The 24,980-nt window shown below is 38.0% G+C and overlaps 1 protein-coding gene across 4 annotated transcripts in view; it reads left to right on the plus strand.

Annotated features, from left to right (window-relative positions):
• Sacs (sacsin molecular chaperone) overlaps positions 1-24,980 on the plus strand; it is a 99,156-nt gene that overhangs the window by 22,339 nt on the left and 51,837 nt on the right. The gene's annotated exons all lie outside the window — the stretch shown is intronic.

Raw genomic sequence — 24,980 nt, forward strand, 5'->3', positions numbered from 1 at the left:
GCTATTTGTTTTTCTCTTTACTTTTTGAAAACAATTTTGCTCATTAGAGGAATTTCATGTTATCATTTCAGTAGAACTTGCCTCTTAGTGTATCCTGATTAATCTTGTGACTGATTTTTAAATTAATTATATGACTAGAAGCTGGGTATGGTAGTGTGCACTGATAGTCTCAGCACTTGGAAGGCTTGGTGGGAGGATCACTTGAGGCCAGGAGTTTGGAACCAGCCTGAGCAATATAGTGAGATGAAAAAAAAAAAAAAAAGAATGCACAAGGTATTATTTATTTTCTGGTACTATTAGAAGTTGTCTGAGATGAATTTTCTTACTACTACTGATACTAAGTTGTTTAGACATGAAAGAAATATACTTTATTGTCTCATGTTATCTTGCAATATTGCGTGGATTTTCTTTTCTTTTTTAACCTTCTTAAGTACTTCTACATTAGTACTTCCCCCCACTAGTTTAGGAAGTAGATGCTTTTTCAAGTGAAAGTCTAACTCATTTTCAGTTACCTTACCAGTTTACTAATTTTTAATAATTTCATTTATACATTTATTTGAAAGACTGGTGGTTCTATAAAATCACTGATGCTGACACTGATTATAGGTTGTCAACAATCAAGATTGATTTGAAGCATCTAACGATATTGAAAAACCAACAGATTACATTGTCTGTACAGGCACTAGGTGATAAATTCTATTTATAGCTAGAAAAAAGTATGAATAAACTTTGCAGTTAATTCAGGTGTTTTTGTGCAGAGATTTATATTATGTGGACTTTGGCTATTTAGAATTCCCAGTTTACTTAAAGCCAAAATATTAGTGGCTGCATAGAACAACATTTTTGAATACATAAAGTAGATGTGTTGAGAGTCAAAGCATCAACTTTGAAGTTTTTTTTTTTTTTCTTAATAAATACTGCAATTAAGGCTTGTAAAAACCTGTCCCATTAAGACCATAAATTTGTGAAATACAATTGCCTGGTCTCCTTGTTCCTAGTGCAAGACCATTTTTAAGGTTTAAGATAGAGTCTAGGCTTGTACTCTGGGGCTTTTGTACTTGAGGTTGCTGGTGTGTGTGGATGGTGTGGCTTCCTCAGAGTCTCAGCATTAGTATACAGGACCTTCATAGGCGTTGGCTTTATGTAATTTTTTTTTTTTGCGGGGTGGGGAGAAGTTAAATTATCTATTAAGTTATATGAAATGCTATGTATATGCCAACATAAAACCAGATACATTATTGAATATATCCATTTGAAATTTTAAGTTAAAAGTTGCAATATACAGGATGTCCCTTCTTGAAGGCTGTTTTGAGAATCATCCCTCAATCCTTTGCCTTCAGGAAGACATTGGTGCAACAGTATGTGATGGTACAAAAAGCAGATTCCAGGAATGGACTAGATTGGGGGGAAATGCATGAGGATGCCAAAGAAGCAGCAGCTCTGGCTATAGTACACTTAGGAGCATGACATATTTGGGATCCATTCAGGCTGGTGACAATGTCTAAGAGATTTCCTCTTATGGGATGGGTCTCATTTGGTAGATGAGAAAATGGAGGTTACATGATTTGCTTAAAGTCATAGGGTTTGTTAAAGAAAAAAATTCACTTGACACTTGTTAAAATGGCAAGGAAGATTTTGTTCAGGACAGGTGCTAAGACTATTGCAGTAGAGGAGAGAGATGGGGTTCAATGGGTAATTTATAGCCAGCATTCAGAATTAGGGTTTGGTGGATGGAAAATTACTGAGTGGACATCAGAGGCAGGAGAATTCTTGTTAACTGGCTTGATAGAATGATAAGATATGAAGGATGAAAGATAAGGAATTTAATGAGATGTAAGTTGTGATCAAACATCAAGGTTGGGGGATTCTCACCAAATGGATTTATCAGGATGCTTGCTATAGTTGAGCCAGGCAGGTCAAAGACAGGACCCTAATTGAAAAGAGTCTCAGAGGAGACTGCCTAAAGTGTGGTTAAGGAGAGACTCTTTTTTTGGTCCCTCCTCTCATTTAAGGAAAGAAGGGACAGCTTTCTTTTCTCTGAATAATTTAAATGAATTTCTCATTCCATTATCTTTAGTTCATCAGTACTAGCTGAGCCTTCTGCTGAGTCTTGGTAGTACAGAACGTTTGCTGGATGGTGTGAGAAGTCAGGCATTTAATGAAGGGGGATTTCTATGAAAATAAAAACAAAGAATAATCACTGGAACGGACTGTACATCCAATTTCTGAGACTAGAGGGCAGCTCGTTGAAAAGATTTCCAGATATTAGCCTCAAAGCATCTTCAGATGGTGGAGTGAGGAGGCCAAGAGGCAGTCTAATGGATTTCCTGGTTTGCATGTCCTGGAGGTATAGCTGTCAGGGTCCAGTCAGGGTTCTTTCCTGGAGCAGAGCATGCAGATGCAGGTGAAAGGCAAAGTGCTGATTGAGATCACCCTTTTGGGTGAGCCAGGCACTTTGGTCTGTATTTGATCACAGATGTTTTCAAGGATGCATCAGAGTATAACAAAAACTTCTTGTGGACCAAAAAAAGACTTTAAAATGGCTGTGGTTAAAGAGCAGATGAGTGCATTTGACCAGAAAATTCAGTTATTTATGTAGCATACATTTAAAAATAATGAGAATTATGATGGATAACATTATACCAGGACTGTCAAGGATAGCAAAGTTATCAACAACTTTTCTAGGAGTGTCATACAACTTCTGAAATATTTTATTAATGATATTTACCTATACAAGTGTAACAAAGAGAAGGCTAATAATAATTTTTTTTATTTGACTAAGTTTTTCATTCAATTAAGCATATTAAATAAGCCCAATTATTATTATTGTTATTTGAGGGGGTATTGGGGATTGAACTCAAGGGTACTAGACCACTGAGCCACATCCGCACCCCTATTTCATATTTTATTTAGAGACAGTATTTTATTGAGTTGCTTAGCGCTTCGCCTTTGCTGAGGCTGGATTTGAACTTGTGATCCTCCTATCTCGGCTTCCTGAGCCACAAGAAGCCCAATTATTATTATTTAAAAAATATTTTTAGTTGTAGATGAACATAAAACTTTTATTTTATTTATTTAGTTTTTTAAAATGTGGTGCTGGGGGTTGAATACAGTGCCTCAGGCATGCTAGGCAAGCGCTCTACTACTGAGCCACAACCCCAGCCCCTAATTATTTTTTATTATCACTCTTTTTACAAAGTGAAAGAATAAATCTTTGGGGATTTTCCAAGTGCCCTCTGGGAAATCTCAAAGTCAGTTTGAGATTGAGACTTTTTTAGAATTTGATTTTGAGAAGACAAAACTAAAAATTGTCAAAAGTTTTGAACTCCTGGCTGAATCAGGTCCTAGGATGCTGTGAAACAATTCCTAGCTACCTATTTAATCAAAGTGACCATAAAAGAATTTGAAAGGAGGTAACACAGTTGTTTTTTTTTAAACTTAACTCTTAAGAGTGAGACTAGTTGGTCCTCTTAAATAGTCAAAGACACAATAAAAGTTAGACAGGAAATTATTCTGATAAGACAGAGAATCCTTGTTTCCTAGGTGGATTACTCAAAAAGTAAAGAAAACCTTTTAAAAATTTCTTATTAAGGACAGACTAATAATCCAAGAAGATCCTGTTATTTAAACAGGTTTTTGCCATTAATAAACAAATGAACAAATTATAAATAAGTCCATTCAACCTCAGTTTTGACCACATATGATAAAATTCCTTTGGGGATATTTTTCATAAACTTTCTATAATTTTTCATAAACTTTCTATAACTTTTCATATCCAGTCAGGTTTTATCCTATGTTTTCCTCTTTTTATTTCTGGAACAACCATTTCTATTATGGTGAAATGCTCTTTTTTTTTCTTCCTCAGTAAAAACATACTTTGCATATTTTTCATAAAAAGTTGTTTCTCTTTCTCTTTATATTTTTAGTAGTTTCACTTACATATATATAATATAATATATATTACAGCATTTAACAATTGGTAACATTTTTTTAACAGAGAAGATTAGGATGTGGACAGTTGTGGATTGGCTGTCACATACCAGCATTCTGTAATTCTGACTGCAAATTTTATGAGTGTACCTTCTCAAAATTTTGGCAGGCATGTGCATTGTAGTACAATTTTTCATATTTATTAACAGACCAAAATATATTTTGCCTCTATACACCATATAAAAATAAGCCAAAATTTTATCAACTTAAAACTTGTGCTTAGTAATTAAAGTGCCAGAAGTTTATCTTAGTTAGAAATTCTAATAAATATCTATTACCTAACAGAATTCTAAGGTTTCAAGTTACCGAAAAGATTATGGAAACTTTTGAGTAGACATTATAATATTAAACAAAGCTAGAGTCTTCTCAAGTTACTTCCCTGTTAAGTATTTTTAGAGCATCTTTGTGTTAGGCAAGTATCATAAAAAGCAAACAAAAAAAATAAAGAAAGCTAAAGATAAAGAAGACAAGAAAACCAAAAACGTAAAACACATGGGTGTTGTTTGTTTTACTGCTGTGCTTGATATATGTCCAGTGACAGGTATTAAGCATTAAGCAATTCGTCTTTCACCTCATCTTTACTTATATGTTTTTCTTAGGTTAAATGCAAAGTTTTAAAAAGAATTTAAATCATTTGGTTATAATATTAATTTATTTGATTAGTAAACCCAAGTATAATGCTTATATTATACTTATTGCTGAAAACTTAGTACATATACCCATTTTCATTGAACAATAATTCTTTTTTTGTAAAATTTTTAGTTGTTGATTGACACAATACCCTAATTTTGTTTATTTATTTTTATGTGTACTGAGGACTGAACTCAGTGCCTCACATGTGCTAGGCAAGCACTCTACTACTGAGCTACACAACCCGAGCCCTGAACGATAATTCTAAATTGACTTTATTCGTTAGAGATTTACTCAAATTGTATGAGCTTGCTTTTGGGTTAGTTTCTATGTTTCCTGGAGTTCTAGGAATACTTAATTTATGTAAGTGCTTATTTTTCACTGAGCCAATTAGAATAGAACTCCTTTAAGGGAATTCATAAATTAATTTGTAATGCTTTCCAGAAGTAGAAAAATATCATGTATATCTAAACATCCTAAGCATACAGACAGACACAAAGAGAGACCTCGTAGCTTTTGTTCTATAATTTTAAACAGGAGTAAGGTAAACACAGTAATACAAAACTCACCGGTTTTTATAAAATAGTTGACTCTTGTCTTTGCCTTAGTTTTTATTTTATCTGCATGGTGTTTGTGACAAATAGAGTAAGTCAAGGTTACCTGCTCAAAAGGAGAGAATGTTTTCCACCAATGTTTATGGAGGAGACTTTAGATGTTGATATCCAATTGCTTCTGAGGGTCCCCGAGTCCTTTGTGAGCTCCTGATGGGGGAAGAGGGTTCACAATTCAAGTAACTGTGGGGAGTTGAGAGGCTGGAGTGGAAAGGGAAAGTTCTGTCAGGGGCCAGAGGAGGTCAGGGTTTGTAGGGCAGCCTACCTACCAAAGGATTCAAAGGAACTGAAGGGACCATCAGAGGTGGGTGGTAAGAGGAGGAAGACAGAAGTGAAGGGGAGGAGAGGTCTTGGAGGAGTCAGCTTAGGAAAGTTCTAAATTATCCTTAGTGAAATCATGCCACAAGAAATAAAAGGTTCAGAAGTAGGGCTGCAGTAGTGAGCCCAGGGTCATCAAATATGGGAGGGGTGTGGGTAGATGGGGAATTCAGTCACGGAGAAATGCCCATATTCTTTTTTTTTTTTTTAAATATCCGCCAAGTGGAGGAACTTTTTTTTTTTTTTTTTTTTTAGAGAGAGAGGAGAGAGAGAGAATTTTTTTAATATTTATTTTTAGTTTTTGGCGGACACAACAACTTTGTTTGTATGTGGTGACACAACAACTTTGTTTGTATGTGGTGCTGAGGATCCAACCCGGGCTGCACGCATGCCAGGCGAGTGCGCTACCGCTTGAGCCACATCCCGAGCACCCCCCCCCCCCCCCCCCCATATTCTTAATTAATAATCCCTTGCAAACATGGAAGCCTGGTACTCACAGCCAGCCTCTAGAGTATACCCAGAATCTTAGGAAACCAAATCTCTCCTGGCCATACCTCCTTTAGCTATCGTCAGGGCCCTGGCTTGGGAGTCGGACTCACCAGTGGATTCCAGAGCAACCAGTCAGAAGACAAAAGCTTCCAACGTGCGCATGGTTCCTGGATGAGTGGTTGGGGGTCCCGTGATGAGTCTGATCTTAAACAAGTCACACGGCACCGTATGTGTTGATGAAATAATTATTTGGACCTTTGCTAAATCAGTAAGGAAGACATTATTCAGGATGATTACAGCAGGCGTGAAGACTATCGCGATGGAGGGAGGGGTTGAGTTCAACTGAAATGTAGAGAAGACAGCTGGGAATTATGTGGAGACATGAAAGATGGAGGGCTTCTTGCTAAACTGATTTGATAGGTTTCTTGTGGAAGTCCAGGAAGGATGATGGGATGGAGAACTCTCACCAAACTGACTTAGGGAGTTCCTGCTACAACTGGACTAGGTAGGGCAAAGACAAGGTCTGAACATGAGGCCTACTGGAAAACAGGCCTCAGAGGAGCTTTCTAAAGTTTGGTCAAGAAGAAAGAATTTGTCAGGTGCAAACTGAATCCTTCTGGACTTGTCTCTCCAGTCTTCCTGCAGGTGTGCCCTATGTGTTTGGCTTGACATCTAACCTGGGGATTGCAGTGCACCATTGTTAGTTAGGATTCTGCAAATAATCTTCAGTTCGTAAAATTATTCATCCAAATAGCACGTATTGGGCTTTTATTTTGTGCTGGGGACTTGGAATATATCCAGGAATGAAATGGATGTAGATAACAACTTTTGTTGAGTTTTTCATTTTAACAGAGCAAGACAGAAAACAAACAGTGAATCTAATAAATAATCAAATGATATGGCATATCGTATGATGAAACAAAGGGAAAGGGGGACAAGGAAAATGTGGTGGGAGTTCAGTGAGGCTACACGGGAACACATGTTGCTGTTTTAAATAGCGTGGTCAGGATAAACGTCATGGAGGAGGTGAAATTTGAGCAAACACTTGAAGGCGGTGAGGGAATTGGTCATAAGCTATTAGGGGAAGAATTTTCCAGACAAAGCCCCTCAGTGAGAGCTGCCTGGCATGTTCCAAAAACAAGGAGGGAGCCAGCCTGGCTGGGGTGAAGTGACTGAGGGCCAAGGAAGTCACAGACACAGCGGAAGATGTCAGCCAGGCACCAGATCACTGTGGAGGAGATGGGGACCTTTTGAAGGTATAAGGGAGTGATAAGATCTGACTTGCCTTCTCAAAGTATCCCTGTAGCTGCTCTGCTAAGGGGCAAAGGTAGAAGTGGGGAAATCCATCATGGGTTTTGTAATAATTCAGGCAAGAGATGATGGTGACTCTGGCCAGCATGGTTGGGGGTTGACGTTACTTGCCTGATGGCTTTGTGCTGATCTGTGTGTCTGTCTCTCCAATGAGAATTCATTTCTTTACCATCTGGCAGTGTTGGAATGTTGAATACACTTAGGATAAATTTTAGCACCCTGGTTATTATAGATGCTATGTTGTTTTCCAGAATAACATATCTTCCAGTTCTCCAATACTAGTTGGGTATCCAACAATTCCATGCAGTGTTGACACGGACTACCTAGAGATAACTTAGACTCCCTAGGTGAAGGGCTCAGTCCCACCAGACTGCTCGTCCTTCAGATGCTAGCTACAAATGAGGCCTCTACCTGCAGTCCCTCCCAGCCAACCACAAATGAGAGAGTTCCCATGACTCTTCCCACCTCCAGGTTTGACAAGTTGTTGACTCAGTCTTCAGGAAAGCATTTTCCTTAGGATTACAGTTCATTAAAGAGGATAGAATTCAGGAATAGTCAAATGGAAAAGATGCAGAGGGGAAGATGTGCTGAGGTGGGCAGGTGTGGAGCTTCCAAAGCTTTTCTGAGCAGACCAGCCTCTCAGGATCTTGATGTCTTCACCACCCTAGAAACTTCCCTCATTGTTTCAGGATTTATATTAAAGTTTTATTACATAGAAATTATTGATTAAGACTTTGGCCATTGGAGATTGAATTCAATCTCCAGCTCCTCTGTCCTCCCTGGAATTCAGAGAGTAGGGCTGACATTTCTAAACCCTCTAATCACATGGTTGGTTTGGCAGGCTACCAGCCCCCATATTGAAGCTATATAAGGGGGCCACCCAGAGTCATCTCTTAGAATAAAGTCAACTGAGATAAAAAAAAAAAATGAATCCTTAGGAATAATGAAAAAAACTCATCACTCAGGAAATTCCAAGGCTTTTTAGTGCTCTGTGCCAGGAACCAGGGGAAAAGATCAAATATATATATATATATATATTATACAGGAAATTGACCAAGGTTGCTACTGAGCTACATTCACCAGTCCTTTTTTAAATTTTGTGACTGCCTCAGCCTCCCAAGTCTTGGGAATATAAGCATGCACTACAAATATGTATATTTTTTTGTGGTACCACAATGGAAGTAACAAAAATTCATATGTAAGAGCAGAATCAGTCTTCAGGACAGCAGGCCGAGTAGCAGAGTCCAAGCATATGAAAACAAACTCAGGGAAGAGCAGGTGGGCAGGAGCCGGCCAAGAAAATTAGCCAGCCCAACATGTCTGATGAGGGACAGAAGTAGATGCAGGCCTGAAGCCATGACCTAGTGGCAGTAACCCAGAAATAGAGCCAGGGTGCAAAGACACTGCCTAGGTTTCAGGAGTCCATGAGTATAAGTAAGGTCAAGTATTATTTACATGCATATCTCCATGGCTCCCAATCTTCGCTTGTTTGTCAAGACCTTCAACCTCCATGCTTCTGCCCTCTGCTTAAATTTTTCCCCAGCTATTTCTGGGCATTCTCAGGGCAGTGATGTCTCACAAGCTCTCAGAAACAAGTTTGCTCTTGTTCTTTCCACTTGAGCCTCTTGGTCTGGAGGCCTTATGGTGTTCTGCCACTGGTGCCCTAGGTAAGGCGTCATTCACCTGCACTCAGTGGGTCACTTGAGCGATGTTGGTGGAAAGGTGGGGGAGGTGACTGGCTTCTTATCAAGCCTGTACTAATTGTATTCCCTGATCTTTCTTATGTTGGAAGAAAAAAAATGACTAAATGCAGAGTCATAAAAGAACAGATTTCAGACACTAATTTATTTGTTCTTTTATCTGCATGGAGAAGAATAGAAGCACATGTGTCATTCCAAGAGAATAATGTACTGAATACCTCTGTGCACATACACCAAACTTTATTTTAAGTAGGGAAGGCTTAGCTCAGACCTTCAATTCAGTTCCAGAATCACATCTTTGTAAACTAAGAGAGGATAGTGTTTGGCCAAAGAGCATGTGCTTTGTAGAGATCCTGTTAAGTGTAGAGGCAGCTAATCATTTCTTTCTGCCCATTGATCAAGGCCACTGTCATATTCTTTTGGATCATGTTATAACAAGAGATTGTTAATAGACGTCACTTCCTGTTTTGGAACAGGGCATTGTTACTGTATGTTAAAAGTAAATATCACTAAAATTTCCTAATTTAATCACATAGTGAGGGCTGATAAGGGTTAGGTTACGGCTCCTTAGCCCACTGCTTTGATTCATAAAGTGGATTCTCTGTAGATTAGGTCGTAAACCCTTGTCCAAACCATGCTTAGTCTTTGGTGGCTTATTTTTACCTTAAGGTCTAGTAAATAGAATGGCAGTTTCCAGTTGATAATCTTTCATATGAATTGTCTCATACTACAAAAAGGTTAGATTTTGTAGACCTTGTTTTCACAGTTTAAAAGTCACTTAAAGTGGATTTCAAACTTAAATGACAAATTAAGTTGCAAGTTCATGCTCAGGAATAGCATTCTCTGAACTGTGCTGTCCTCTGAGCAAACTCCAGAAATGCTTCTCCTAAGCTGCATTGCCTGAACCAAACCATCACCCTATGCAGACAAATGGTGCCTTCATAGAACAACCGTGTAATGTCAGCCATATACAAAACCAAAAAAAAAAAAAAAGTTTGGGGGAACCAGAGCGACCTAATCTCCAAAATGTCCTAGAATTTAAAAGTGTTTTCTAAGCTGTATTCTCTTACTCTAAATGTTTTTTTTTTTAAATTGGTGAGCTCTTTAATTATTTACCCATTCTGACAATTATAGAAATAATGAAATAGCATATGATTTATTTAGACATATTTTTGAGTGAATTCAGAATAAAATATATATTTGAATATTATTATTTGCTTTATTGATTTAAAAATTATGTCCTTAGTGTTTCAAAAAGTTTCATTTTTTTATAATCAATAAGTAAATAGACATCTTTTTCAATTTTTTAACTAGTATATCCAGTGAAATTCTTCCAAGAGAAAATCTAAAATTGTTTGGGAAATGAACAACATGTAGGATTTTAACAGATGAAGTTTCTATTCTATTGTAGTAATTATGTAAAATCCATTCATTTTGTTTTTCTGTGGATCCATTCCCAATTTTCCTTTATAAAACTCCCTTGACCTATTTCTAACTGGCGTTCTCTTTGTGTCCCCTCCAGTTGTGGGTGCCTGCCAACCACTATAATTGTTCTACAAGACAGCAAATGTGTGTAGCCATTTATAATCTCTTCTATATGAGGAAGGCTGTGGCATGCTTCTCTTTTAATAAAATACAAAGAAAAACATTCTTTTCAAGTTCATAGATTTCATAGATATGTTAGTTTGTGGGAATGGTTTCCAGAATTCATCTTTTGAATTATTGTAGCATTGAGTCTACAGAAGTAATGATGACCCTTTGAAATGTTCATTGACAATACCACTCTGAATTCAGATACCTAGAAGTGAGATGAAAAACCTGTTTTTAAATTTTTCGAAACCCGAGTGAGGGATGGAGAATGCAGCTCAATGGTAGAGTGCTAATTTAGCATAATGTGAGGCCCTAGGTTTGATCCCTAGCACTGCAGAACTAAACAACTATGTGAAAGTAAGCAAGAAATATTAAAAATAAAATATGAAAAAATCCTAAGTAAGATTCCCATTTATTTTTCACAAATAAACTCATGTTTCTCAATTTCTTCTGGCCAGCGGGGGTTAATAAAAATGTAGTCTAAGGATTCAATCTGATGTATTATTTCAGAATTAAGGGAATATATTTTAAGAAAAGGAACTCAGTTGCTATAACTAACTGAATAGAGTAGACAACTGTAGGGTTATTTTTGGATCAGCAGATAGTTGTAAGATTTTTGCTGAATGCTTTTACCACTATTCTGCAGTTCATATTTATGTATTCTATATATTTGGTATAGGTGGAGGATCTTCAACTCCAAAAATATGAAATTGAAATGCTCCAAAATTTGAATTCTTTTGAGAATGACAGCACAAGTGGAAAATTCCATCCCTAGCCTCATTCACATGAGGCAACAGTCAAATGAAGGTGCACCAAAAATATTACATAAAATTATCTGTAACCTATATTTATAAGGTGCGTCTGAAACATAAATTAATGTCATGTTTAGACTTAGGCCCCATTCCCAAAATATCTCATTATGTATATCCAGATATTTCAAAATTTGAGAAATCCTAAATCCAAAAGTCTTCTGAGCTCAAACACTTTGAATAAGGGATAGTCAATCTGTAGAATTGTTTTCCAGCATGTATGCGTGAGGGCCTTGTGCTACCTGCATCCAACGAGTCTCTAAAATTGCCGTGTTCTTGAGATTGTAAGATTGCCATTAGCCCTTAGGAGATATTTTAGGACCCTGTTGTCCCTAAAGAATGCTGACCATGATCTTAAGAATCTCAAGCAGAGTATTGATTCAATGTCCTTACCTCAAAGTGGGGAGCAGGGCAACACAGGAGAAATAGAGCAAGACTTGGGTTCCAAAACTGATTTGCATTTGCAGGGAAAGCTTAGATAAATTACGTACCCTCTCTGGATCTTGAATTCTGATTATGATTGCAGATATAAATGTGGATCCAATGTTTTCCTTGCAGGGTTATCTGAGAATTAGACATGATAGTGTGGATATATGGATTTTGTACATATTTAGAGACAATTGATTAAAAATGAATATTTTTCTAATTGTTGAAATGTTTTTCTTTATAGTGAACCAATATTTATATGTATCTAGAGCCACAGATGCTTTTATACATAAAAGTCATTCTCCCATTTAATATTATACTCTTCTCCTGGACTCATGTCTTAGTTCCTTTTGCATTGCTATAACAAAGTACATGAGACCAGCTAATTTTAAAAGAATAGAAGATTTATTCAGTTCACTATTCTGAAGGCTGGGAGGTCCAAAGTTGAAGAACCGCAGCTGGTGAGGGTCTTCCTGCAGAGTCCCAAAGTAGTTTAGGGCATCACAAAGAGAGGGGTTTATATAAGAGACAGAGCCAAACTGACTTTTATAGCAGACCCATTTTTGAGATACCCCATAAACCCATTAATACATTGGTCCATAATGGATTGATGTATTCATGAGGACAGAGTCATCATGACCTAACCATCAGATCCTATCTATTCCCATCTCTTAACCCTCACAATGGTAGTTAAATATCAACATGAGTTTGGTGGGAACATTCAAACCATAACAACTCATCTTTTCTCCAGGGTAAACTTGTTTAGTGATGTCATTGACAAACCCAAATGGGGACATGTACTGTGATGAAAAACCCAGGCTTTGGGCCCCCTCAGGACAGGGTGAGATCTTATCCTGTGTGAGGTTTTGAGCAGTTATGAACTTTCTGAATTTCTCCTACACCATCTGTAAAATGGGCATAAAAATGCTCCATAGAATTGTAGTTCAGATTAAATAAGATAGTGTTTGTAGAACACTTAAAAGTAAATAAGCATTTGGTGTCAACTAAGTCGTTAATTAATGGCAGTTATTATTATATTATTGCTGATGTTAGGTATGTTTTTGAGTTTCTCACCATCTTAATTATTGCTTTAAATGAACAATTATACTCATGATATGATTTCAGAGATAGTTGAGGGCTAACCTTTTCAAAATATGAACCCCATATTCCACACAGCAATAGAAATTAAAATCATCTGTTAAAATATAAATACACTCGAGAGTAGTATTGGCTATTTGCTTTCCTTTGTAAAGAAGCAAGCAATGATCAAAGGACACCACCATAGCCATTAAGAATAAGTACTGTTGACAGGTACCGAGTCTGCATCATCTTTTCTAAAGATCTAAGGAAATGGAAAGAAAGATGCATTCTGTTTGTAAGCAAGCCACATGAAGTGAAATTTTACCAAAACACTGTCTAGATGGGAAGTATTATGGAATCAATGACATATCATGATAGATCTTCCTGGGTGATTAGCTGTGCAATATTCTTGGGAATAAAGATTTAAAAAAATTTGTCCCAGGTATAAAATCAATCTCAGAAGGCAATCATTATCCTGACTGGGGAATTATTCATGGAGGTAGTTCAGAAAACCCTGTTAACAAAAGACAGCCTCTAGTCATTTAGCAGTAACTATTGACTTGGATAAGTTCTGTATTTCAACATTTTCCCTTTTACATCAAAATTATGTTTATTAGATTTGCGTATTATCCCATTCTTTGAGCTCCATATAGGAAGAGATGTTACATTTGATTTCTCAGGACCTGACAGAATGCCAACAGGTAGAAAGTACACTGTTAATAATTCCTGAATGACAGAATTGAGGAGGGTGTGGAGGAAAGGGTAGGAAACATCAGGAGAGGAAGGTAAAATTATCTTAATTGTCCCCTCAAAGGTACATGTGGGAAATGGATGGAACTGGAGGACATGATGTTAAGTAAAATGAGACAGACACAGGAAGACAAATATTCTGAGAGTAGAAGAGAGACTTTTAGACACTATAAAGGGGATATGTGGGGAGGGATATATAGAGGGAGGAAAAAATGGTAGAAGAAGAGTGGAGGGACGGGATTAGTGCAGTGTATGCCCATAGGAAAATATCACAATGAATCCATCAATTTGTACAATGAAGATGAGTTGATAATTATAGCAATAAATAAATAAATAAATAAATAAATAAATAAATAAATAAATAACAGCAGAAGGTCCAGGCATGGTGGTGCATACTTATAAACCTAGAGACTTGGGAGAGACAGAAGGATTGCAACTTTGAGGCTGGCCTCAGCAATTTAGTAAGGCCCTCAACAACTTAGTAAGACTCTGTCTCAAAATAAAAAACAAAACCGCTGGAGATGTGGCTCAGTGGTTAAACACTCCTGGGTCCAATGCCCAATACCAAAAACTAACAAACAAACAAAAAAACATACAGGCAAATAAAAATCAGTACCAAAGCCTCATGTAAAGTCTGTATACTCCTATTTTATAACTTTCAAAGCACTCTAGGGAATTCATAATGCCCTCTCTGGAAGTAGAAAAGGCAGAAATGCTAACTCAGAAACATGACATTATTTCCCAGAGCATGTTTAATGAAACTAAAAATAGAAGTTCACCAAGTATATATAGTTAGTGCCTAGAGAGAAGGGAAGTTTTCTCACTTGTCTGGCCTATTGGAGGATGACTGTGACCTGTTGCAGGAATTCCATCTGGGTCCACAGCCTCTCTGGGGGAGGAGTTAGCCTTCCCTGGAAGGGATTGCTGTGTGTCAGGTTTGGATAGAGGAGTTGGTGATCCAGATGCCCTCCCTTGGACAAGCTCCTGGCATAAGGAAGGGGTGGGAGATACAGATGAAGTAGCAGAAATGAGGTGGCTTTGATGACATCTTATGAGGCATCAGGTGTCCCCAAAAGGACACGTGGGTTGAATCTGAAGGAGGATGGATGCTGAGAATGGAGGAGTGTGTGCAGAGGCCACATGAGCAAGCTGGGTGAGTTAGAGGTACTAGATGGAGCACAGTATGAAAGGGGAAGAGGGGATGTCCCTGGTGGGTACAGAATTAGAGATGAGAGTGAAAAGAATTAGGATGTTCTGATGCGTGTTGTGTTATTCAGCTTTTTCACTGCTGTGACTAAAGGATCTGATCAGAACAATTGTAGATGAGAAAAGGTTTATTTGTGAGCTCATGGTTTCAGAGGTCTTAGTCCTAGAAGGCCAGTTCCATTCCTTGCTGCTTGAGGTGAGGCAGAGGGAAGCAGCTCACATTGTGGTGACCAGAAGGCAGAGAAAGAGACTCCACTTACCAGATACAGATCTACCCCAAAGCCATGCCCCAATTCCCTTCTCCTCTAGCTATACCCTACACTCCAGTTAATCCTACCAGGGATTAATTCTCTGATTAGGTTCAGGCTATAACCCAATAATTTCTCCTCCAAACCTTCTTGCATTGTTTCCCAAGTGAACTTTCAGGGAGACACCACATCTAAACCATAACGTGTCTTGGGAGCAAAGCTGCTGTTTCTCACAATTCTGGTAGTGGACTGAGAGCACCGTACAAATACAGTTCAACAAACTTGTAGCTCCCTAGAAAGGCCACATTCAAATGTTTTTGTGCCTAGAGGAATTTTACACATGGTGGTCTTGGAAAAACCTCTGCATTCATGTCAGCTACCATGCTTATTCCTTTTTTTTTGTTGTTCAATGTAAATTATCATATAATTTACATACCATAAAATGTGCTGTTTAAAGAGTACAACTCAGTGTTTTTTTGGTTTTTTGATATTCACAAGATTATACAACTGTCGCCGCTAACTCTAGAACATTTTTGTCATCCCCTAAAGAAACCCCATGCTCATTAGTAATCATGCCTCATTCCTACTCCCCACAGTCTCTGGGAACCACCAATCTGCTTTCCATTTCTCAATTCTGGACATTTCATCTAAACGGAATCATACAGTGTGTGGTCGTTAGTGACTGGCTTTTTTCACTTGGCATGTTTCTGAAGGTCGTTCTTATAGCATGACTCACGGCTGCATACAATTATACAATGAGTTTATAGTTTTTCCACCAAGGAAACTAAGACTAAGACAAGGGGAGGAGGTGGCACAGAAGCACAAATACCCTGGATATCAGGTCTGGGAGTTCAGGATGCACCAGTAATGAGCATTCAGTTATTCAGCAATATTTATTAAATACCTGTGGTGCTGTGGACTGACTGTTTGTTTCCCCTTAAAATGCATGTTTGAAGTCCTAACCTCTAATGTGATGTTATTAGGGGATGAGGTGTTTGGGAGGTAATTAGGGTAAGATGAGGTTATGAGGCTGGGGCCCCAAAGATGGGATTAGTGCCCTGTAAGAGGAGACAACAGAGAGCTTGCTTCTTCTCTCTGCTCACAGTCACACACCCAAGAGGTTATGTGAGCATAAAGCCTTCCAAGGAAACCACCTTTCCTCTTTCTTGATCTTGGGCTTTCAGCCTCCAGGACTGTGAGAAGTCAATGTAGTTGAAGTTACCCTGACTATGCTGTTTTGTTATTGCAGACTGAGTAGACTGAGATATTGTGTCATGTTAAAACCTGTTGTAAGTGCTGGGAAGAAAGTAGTGACTTAAACATGTTCACTTAGCTCTCATTGGGGCACAAGAATAGTTGTAGATGGACATTGTCCAAATAGATAATTGAATATATATATCTGTAGAAAAGTGTGATGGAGCAAATACAATGATTTAAGGGGGATGAAAAGAGGTGCACAGCATGGGGGGTGTTGCCATTTTTATAGGCCAGTCAAGAAGTCCTCCTGGAAATAATGACACCTAAGCACAGATGTAAAGGAGATGAGAGGGTGAGAAATGCCCTCTGGAAGATCAGGCCAAGCAGGGGAAAATCAGCAAGTACAAAGACTCTCAGGCAGGGAGCAAGCTTTGATGCTCAAACACTGAAGGTGCCAACTGTGGCTATGATAGAGATGGGGAGATGATGTCAGGGATGCTGGGGGAACAGGGAGCCCAAGGGAGATGAGGCCATGACAGAGCAGGGATCGATCACTATGGGTTTGTTAGGCTAAGTTCACTGACTTTCACTCTAAGTGACACAGAGAAGCCATTGGTTCATGACTTTTCATCCTGAGTTCACTATTCACATTGATTTTGCTCTAGTTCTCTGTACACTTTCTACTAGACCCTGACTGCCACCTGCAAGTCTTCCGTCATGCTTCTCAGATATTGGGTCTCCAACTCATTTCACATGTAATCATGTTCTGAACTCAAAATTGTTTGTCCAAATGGAATTTGTACCTGAATATTCACTCCCAGAGAGGCCTGAGGCGAAGGGAAAGGCGATGCTGGTGGTGCCTCTGGGGGGAGCAGATGGCAAATCAAGAGCTTTGGGGAGACAGAGGGCAGGTGTGGGAATGCCTCCAGGAAGCCTCAAGAGAGCCTGATGGAGAGCCAATGAAATCGACATCTGTTCTTTCAAGTTCAAGTGTATCTGATGAGAGGCTGCATGGAGGGGGTCTAACAACACTGAGGTTAGAAACTCAAGGGTAAGGAAGGGAAGAAGGTCCAAGAGGTAAGTATAGAGATGCTCGGTTTTGTGCTACATGAGGTAGAAAGTATTACTAATGGCACCATGTGGTATCATATTCAGTCCTGCTGTCTTGGATCTGGGGTGCTACCTGCTGTCGTTTCCCTTGACCGTTCTGAGTGTCCTGCCAAGAGTGTACGAGGAATTTCAGGCTTTCACAGATGCCCATTGCACTTGTGTAGACTCTGTGCACACATGGTGGGAAGTCCTGTGGTCAGTTTCCATCAGTGGTAGCAGTTCATTATGGCTCAGAGTCATGATCACTCATAGTGTGTTAAAAGAAAGGGACAATTGTTTTCTATATGCCCAAGCACACGCATACCTCACACACACCAGCTGTCTTGCAAGACTATAAATACAAATGTAGTGCTCCCCCCTTAAGGGCATAGTACCCAGTGAACTTAAAAACAAAAGCCAGTATTGTACAAAAATATCCATCAGTTTGAAGAATGACTCAATTAAATAGGTACTTTGATTTTAGAAGAGATCTTTCATGTCAAAATTTGAAGTGGGTAGAAAATTTGATATTTCATGTAGAAATTTTGTAGCAGGTAGGATTCTGATGTGTCATCTCAATTTTAAGTACTTTATGTGGAAATTGTGGCAATAAGTTAAGGAGAATGAACTAGAATAGCTTACTTTCCCTTTTATGGAGAAGAAACCAAAGATGCTTGCAATTGACATTGGGGTGAAGATCATGTCTCCTAGATCCCCAAGAGCATCCTACTGCTTCCTTTGTGTCCCCCCCCACACGTTTGGTCCCCTTCTCAGTTGGCACCTTATATTGTAGCACACTGACCTACATAATTTTCTAGTCCTCTGCCCCTTATATTTTTTCATAGGATTTACCTCTACTTCGTATTTCATATTTCTGTGCATATGAAAGTGGGAGCCTTAAAGAAGCTGGGGATGTTTTTTAACTGCCAGATTCTGGTGTGTGGTTGGGGTTTGAACTGTAAATTGGTGAAGTACATATGGTTGCACATATGGTTGTTGATTGATATATTATTTGTATTCTTTCCTCTCTTGGGTTCTATGAGAACACAATTTGAGTTGGAAAATGTGTATTTAACATAAAAAAATTGCCATGGACTTATACAATGCAACTAGAAAACCTTGATTCCTGAAAGAAACTTAAAAAGACATACATAAATGGAAACACATCCCATGGTCAGGGATTGGAAGATTTGATATTATTAAAATGTCACTATTCTCCAAAGTGATCTAAAGATTCAGTGCAATCCCTATCAAAACCCCAATAATACTTTTTACACAAAAAGATAAATTCATCCTAAAATTCCTATGGAATCTTGAGGGACCCCAAATATCCAAGAGTGAAAAAGAAGAATGAAGTTGGAGAACTTATATTCCAAATTTGGAATTTACTACGAAGCTTTAGTAATCAGTACAGTGTTCAGCTAACATAAAGTCAGGACAGTAGAATAGAAAAAAAGAGTTCAGAGGATAAATTCTTAAAAAAAATACATGGTCAAATGATTTTTGACAGGGGTGCTAATACCATTTAATGGGCACAGGGCAATCTTTTCAACAAATAGTGCCAGGCAAATGGTGCAAAAGAATGCAGTTGAATCCTTAACTAACACCATACAAAAATTTAAATGAATGGATAAGCAGAATACATCTTACCATGGAATATTTTTTAAAAGAAAAGAAATTTGGGGGACTGGCGATTTAGCTCAGTGGGAGAGTGTTTGTCTAGAATGTGCAAGGCCTTGGGTTCAATCCCCAGTACCACAAAAAAAAAAAAAAAAAGCGAAAAGGAAATTTTTGCAGTATGCTACAAAATGAGTGCCTTATGTTAAGTGAAATAAGGCAGCCACAAAAAAATCAAATAGTGTATGATTTCACTTATATGAGGTACATAGAGTCGTCAAAATCATAGAGAAAGAATGTAGAGTGTAGTTGCCAGAGGCTGGGGGAGGGGAAATGACAGGTTATTGTATAATGTGTACAGAGTTTTAGTTTTTACAAGATAGAAAGATTTATGAAGATGGATGATGGTAATTGCTGTACATTTTGAATTTATTTAATGCCACTGAACTATATATCAAAATGGTAAAGATGGTAAATTTGATGTTCTATATATTTTACCACAATTAAAAAATTTTGAAATAACAAAGTACTAGGGGCTCATGTACATCTAAGATAAAATATGTTCTAAACAAAAATGTGTCTTACTTCAGTTTTGACAGTAGATACTCTATACCAGTTTGAGAGCGGGTAACAAATCCCTCCTCATGTACACTATTTAAAAAGCACCTAAGAGCAGAGATGACTCTGGAACATTTGAGGCAGAGGGAAGACAGGGAGAGAAATTTTGTAGAGATTTTCTTTTCTTTTGGTCACAGATGTTGCTGTAGACAAGAGTAGAGGGGAGTTACCTCCTTCACCAGGCCTGGTGAACCACAGACTCCCAGGGGCCCAGGTTTGACTCGTTCTGAATCTAAAACACCCCCAGGAGGGAGGGGGTGGCTGGACTATCCTTGGCTTGTACTGCCTGAGCTTGTCAGGTAAGGGATATGAGAGACCCTTGTCAGGTAAGGGTATTTTCCGCAGACCACACCTGAGCCAAGTGGCAGTGCATCAGAGATGGGTAGGTTTGGAGTCTCTTCTATAGGGTCTTCTTGTGGGGAAGAGGGACCCCAGAAACAAGAAATGGGAGATGATGTGGAATGCCTGAAAGTGTATAAGGAGACACAAGTGAACATCAGATATAAAAATGCACTTAGCAGGGTCCACAGAGGTCCTCAGTGGTGGGACTTTCCAAAGACTGCCATGAGAGGAAGGGTGAGCTTTAATCACCTGACAGAGACCCACAGGGCTTAAAGCCATCCTATGGTTCTTTCCCATATTCCTAGCTTTGACCTGGGTGGAGTCAAATAGCAGGTAACTATTTGGGGGAACAGCAGAAGAGCAGAAACCCTCATAACTCCTTCATGGAAGAGGAACTATGAGCAGGAACAAGGACAGATACAATCTTTGAATGGAGATTGAAGGTAGAAATTTTATTTTATGACTGGCTATACTTGTTCCAATCATAGAATTAATATGATTTTTTTTTCTTAAATTTAAAGTGACCTCAAGACTGTCATTAAATGAGAATGAACAGAAAAGACATGGGATCTGCCCAAATTCCCATCCCAAGGCAGAGAAAAATTACTTGCATGAGATATCCTCCTTCACTAATAGCCTTTTAAAAATATCTTTTGATTATGTTACTAGCAGGCTCTTAAAACTTAATAGTTGTTGCTTTCTAATATTTCTGTGGACACTTTAAAATAATTTTGCTGAGTAAATTAGGGCCATGATGTAGATGACATTGTTGGATGATCCAATAGTTACTCATGAATCTCTACTCTCTTGCTGAAACCTTCCATTATAGAGGCTTAGAAAGGTAAGAATTCATATTCTCTGCTTTCCTTGCAGCTAGAGGTAGCCATGTAATAAAGTTCTGGCCAATACGAGAGAAATAGAAGTCTAATGGGAAACTTCTTGTTTCCCGGATAAAATAGACAGTTGCAACTGACATTCTCCCTCTTCCCCTTCTTCCTACTGAATTCTTCATTTGATGTGAATACAGTAGAGTAAGTTGTTTTAGCCTTTTAGGACAAAGGAAGAAAGACACAAAAGGTCACCAGTACTCTGGTCCTGATATTGTTGAGGTATGTCTTTCCCACAGACTTCTTGACATGTGAGAAAAAAACAAAAAACAAAAAACCCTTATCAGCTTAGCTATTGCTAGTCAGGCAATCAGTTACTTGCAGCCAAAAGAATGTCTAATAGAACCAAAGCCAAAACAGAACCTTGTTGACTAATGTCAAGATTAAAGTTAGTATTCACCTATTTGAAATCATTCATTCAAGTCTCATGTTTTAGGTAGTATTTGTTACCTATTTCTTTGTGCTAAGCCTTTAAGATACAAAAAAGGATGTAAAGGAGTTTTCATTGCAATGAATAAAAATTAATTATAATTAATAAAACTGTGATATTTGCTATAATACCAATGTAAAAACAAATTTTATAGAAAGATCATGGATGCATATAGGCAAGCTGTGGGAGTGGGGTTCTTGCTTGAGGACTTAGAAATTTATCAGATGAACAGTGATGGGAAGAAGATGGCAGGTAGGTGGAGACAACCCATGTAGTGCATGGGGCTAGACAGACAACAGGGAGCAGTACCTTATAGCTTAACATTCACTATTTCATAATGCTTTGACACTGGGCTTGCGTTACTTGGGCTCAAATCCTGTCTTTCCCATGTATTATCTTTGAGATTATAGGTAGGATGTTTAGTCTCATTTTTCTTATCTGAAAATTGAGGTTGCATATACTTCATGGGATTGTTGGGAAGAGGGAGTGAGCTAAATCACAGATGGGTTTTGATAGGTGCCTGGCACATAGTAAGACTCCATAAATGTTGCATATGGTTATCAGCTGGTCATGGAAACAGAGTGTATTATGTGGATGACCTACAAGAATCCCACAGGATTGATGGGGGTTAAGTTGCAATGGACCTTTCATGCCCTGCAGAATAACTTGAACTTGATACTAGTCATTGGAAAATTCTTGAAAGTTCTAGAGCACAGAACTAAGCCAATGATAGCCTTCTAGTTGTCAATTCCTATGCGTATGTGATATTTGTCACTGCCCATTCCTTCTTAAAGCTTTTCTCTAAATCTCATGGAAACATCTTTTTCTTTATTTTATTCCTGTTTTACATCTTTTCTTCTTCCAAGTTAGCCTCAATATTTCTGCCTGAGGAATCTTTGTAAAATGCCCACTCATTAAACAAAGGAATAATAATTAGCTCTACTTTTGTCTTCATGTAACTGGTGAACATTCACCAGAAGGGATGACTGACTGATTCTCTCTGATAAAAGACATGCTATGAGACACATAAAATTACCAAGCCCTGTTACTGGAGAGTTCACTCTCACAGACTATTCTTTAAAATTGCAGGCCACACAAATTTGTGTGACAGAGAATGGAGGGAGGGTAAAGGGAGAATATCAGGGTAAAAGGATCCTGGTAGCTATTTAATAATTTTTATATTGGACCAAAATTATTAATCAAGATAGGTTTTTCAGTTACTAAAATAATTACTAAAATAAGTTCATTTTAGGGATTAGAAGAAGTTCATCATTAGGGAATGATGGGGACTTGAGTTTCTGACAGATATTTCATCCAGAGATGAGGAGAGAGAAAAGCAACTTAAAATGTGGATATCATGAGAAGGACTAATATTGTTTTCTGCTTCAATCCTGTGGAGTCCAGCTTGTGCAGTAAATCAGTTGTATTTGCTTCTCTCCACAATTGAAATTGGCTTTCTCGGGTCTGGGGTTATAGCTCAGAGGTAGAGCGTTTGCCTAGCACATGTGAGGCACTGGGTTCAATCCTCAGCAACACATAAAAATAAATAAATAGAATAAAGGTATTGTGTCCATCTACAACTAAAAAAAATATATATATATATATTTTTTAAAAAGGCTTACCAAGTGGTACTGTGCCTTTCCATGGCTTATTGGTATGGACTCTCTCTTAAGGAAGGGCCTAATGTTTTGATGTCATACTGTTGCACTTGAGAATCTGTTTCTGCAGAATGAGTTAAAAGACTTAGGTAAACATTTCTTAGCACATGTTAGTTTTGCAAATTTCCTTCTCATCGGAGACAGTGGTAAAATTAATGAACCAAAATATTTATTGAAGTGTTCAATTTTGAAATAATAAAGTGAACACTTTAGGTAGACCAAGATATTTCTTCTCAGTGGAATATTATGCAGAAATTAGAAATGAGGTTTATACAATGATAAAATGTTGGAAGATGCTATGTACTCATGATAAAACTGCAAACATATTTTAAAATCCTTACAGTAATGGCAATGTACAAAAATGTATGTAGTGGTAGAACTACAAATAGTATATGAACTTATTTATTTCTGCCTTTTTATGTTTTCCAGATGCTCTTTCCTGTCTCTTCTCCCTTCTTTCTGCCCTGATCCTTCTCTTACTCCCTCCCTTTCTCCTTCCACTTCTTTCCTTTCATCCTTTTTTTCCACCCTTCTTAATATTTCCTAAGCAAGCACCTCTTCTCAAAGACCTCTTTATGGCTATAGGAAGCCATAAATTACAAAAAATAGATATCAATTCTGAATCTGATGTTATCATAGGTTGGGAATGAATTGGAGAGGAAGTAACTAGAGGTCTCTGACAGGGTAGGGAAATGATGGTACCCATTCAGGTCAAAGATGATCAGAGTGTGAATGACATTGGTTGCTCTGAGTTTGCTTTCTTCTCACTTTCTTTGTGCAATCTCATTTTATTCAGGCCTCTAGTTAAAGTCCATTCTCAGAAAGGTATTCTATAATATTCTGTCTTCTTTGCTTTTCTATCTTGCTCTGCATACCCCTCCTTCTATAAATAGTATTATCTGATATCATAGGAGGAATTCATACATTATTCATCTATTTATTTTTGTTTTCCTTTCTCAGAATGAAAGCATGAAGTTAGAGACTTTGGATTTATTTTTTTATTCTTTAAACATATATTTATTGGTTTTTAATAACTACCACCAGTTTAGCCCATTCCATCTTGGAAAGAGCCTGCTGGCTCTACCATTTCTCAGCTATATGACTTTGACTTTGGGAAAATCATTTCATCCCTCTACTCCTTAAGATTCTCACTAAGTTGGAAGTTAGATTCTGATTGATTTTTTCTTTCTTTCAACTCATATGTATTCATTGATGGCTTTTAATGAAATAATCCTGTCATTTATTTAGATAACATACTTTAGAAATCTTCCTTCTACACAGGAACACAAAACCTTACAGAACTTGAGGTCTCTCCTTCACTAATATCAGTTATGATATTAGTGCTCATATTTTGTCACTTTTGGCTCATTCAGGTACTAGTTGTTCAAGTTCATCTTTGTTCTTTTCTTGGCCTTGACATCTTTGGCAGCTTATTGTCACCTGCCAGCCGGGGTATAGTATTAAATGTCTGGTTGGTGATGTGACCTGTATCATAATTAGCCTACAGCCTGCCCTCTAGCTGCCACCGGCACCAAACCTTGGCAGCTCTTCTCATCAACTCCTTTTGTGTTTCTGAACTACTTTAAAAATATTTTTTTATTATGGTAACATGCACATAATCCTAGATTTACCATCTGAGCCATTTAAAATGTCCAACTCTGTGATATTAAATACATTCATAATGTTGTGTAACACCATCCATCTCCATATTCTTTTTTCATCTTGTAAAACTGAAACTCTCTACCCATTAAAGTACTTGGGGACTTTGTTTTGTTCACTGTATCCCCACCATTGAGACCTGTCCATTGAGGGACCTATAGCAATGCAATACATATTATCTTAATGATTGAATAAGTGTTTCCAAAGTCTAACTAACCCTTCAAAATGTATCCCAAGGACACTTTGAGCTCCAGGTGTTCAAAGAATCTTCTGACCAGCCTCTTCGCCTAGTTGAATCTCCTTCACTTCTTGTGAACTCTTGGTT

Source organism: Marmota flaviventris, chromosome 4 (assembly GCF_047511675.1).
Source record: "Marmota flaviventris isolate mMarFla1 chromosome 4, mMarFla1.hap1, whole genome shotgun sequence".
Lineage (NCBI taxonomy): Eukaryota > Metazoa > Chordata > Mammalia > Rodentia > Sciuridae > Marmota > Marmota flaviventris.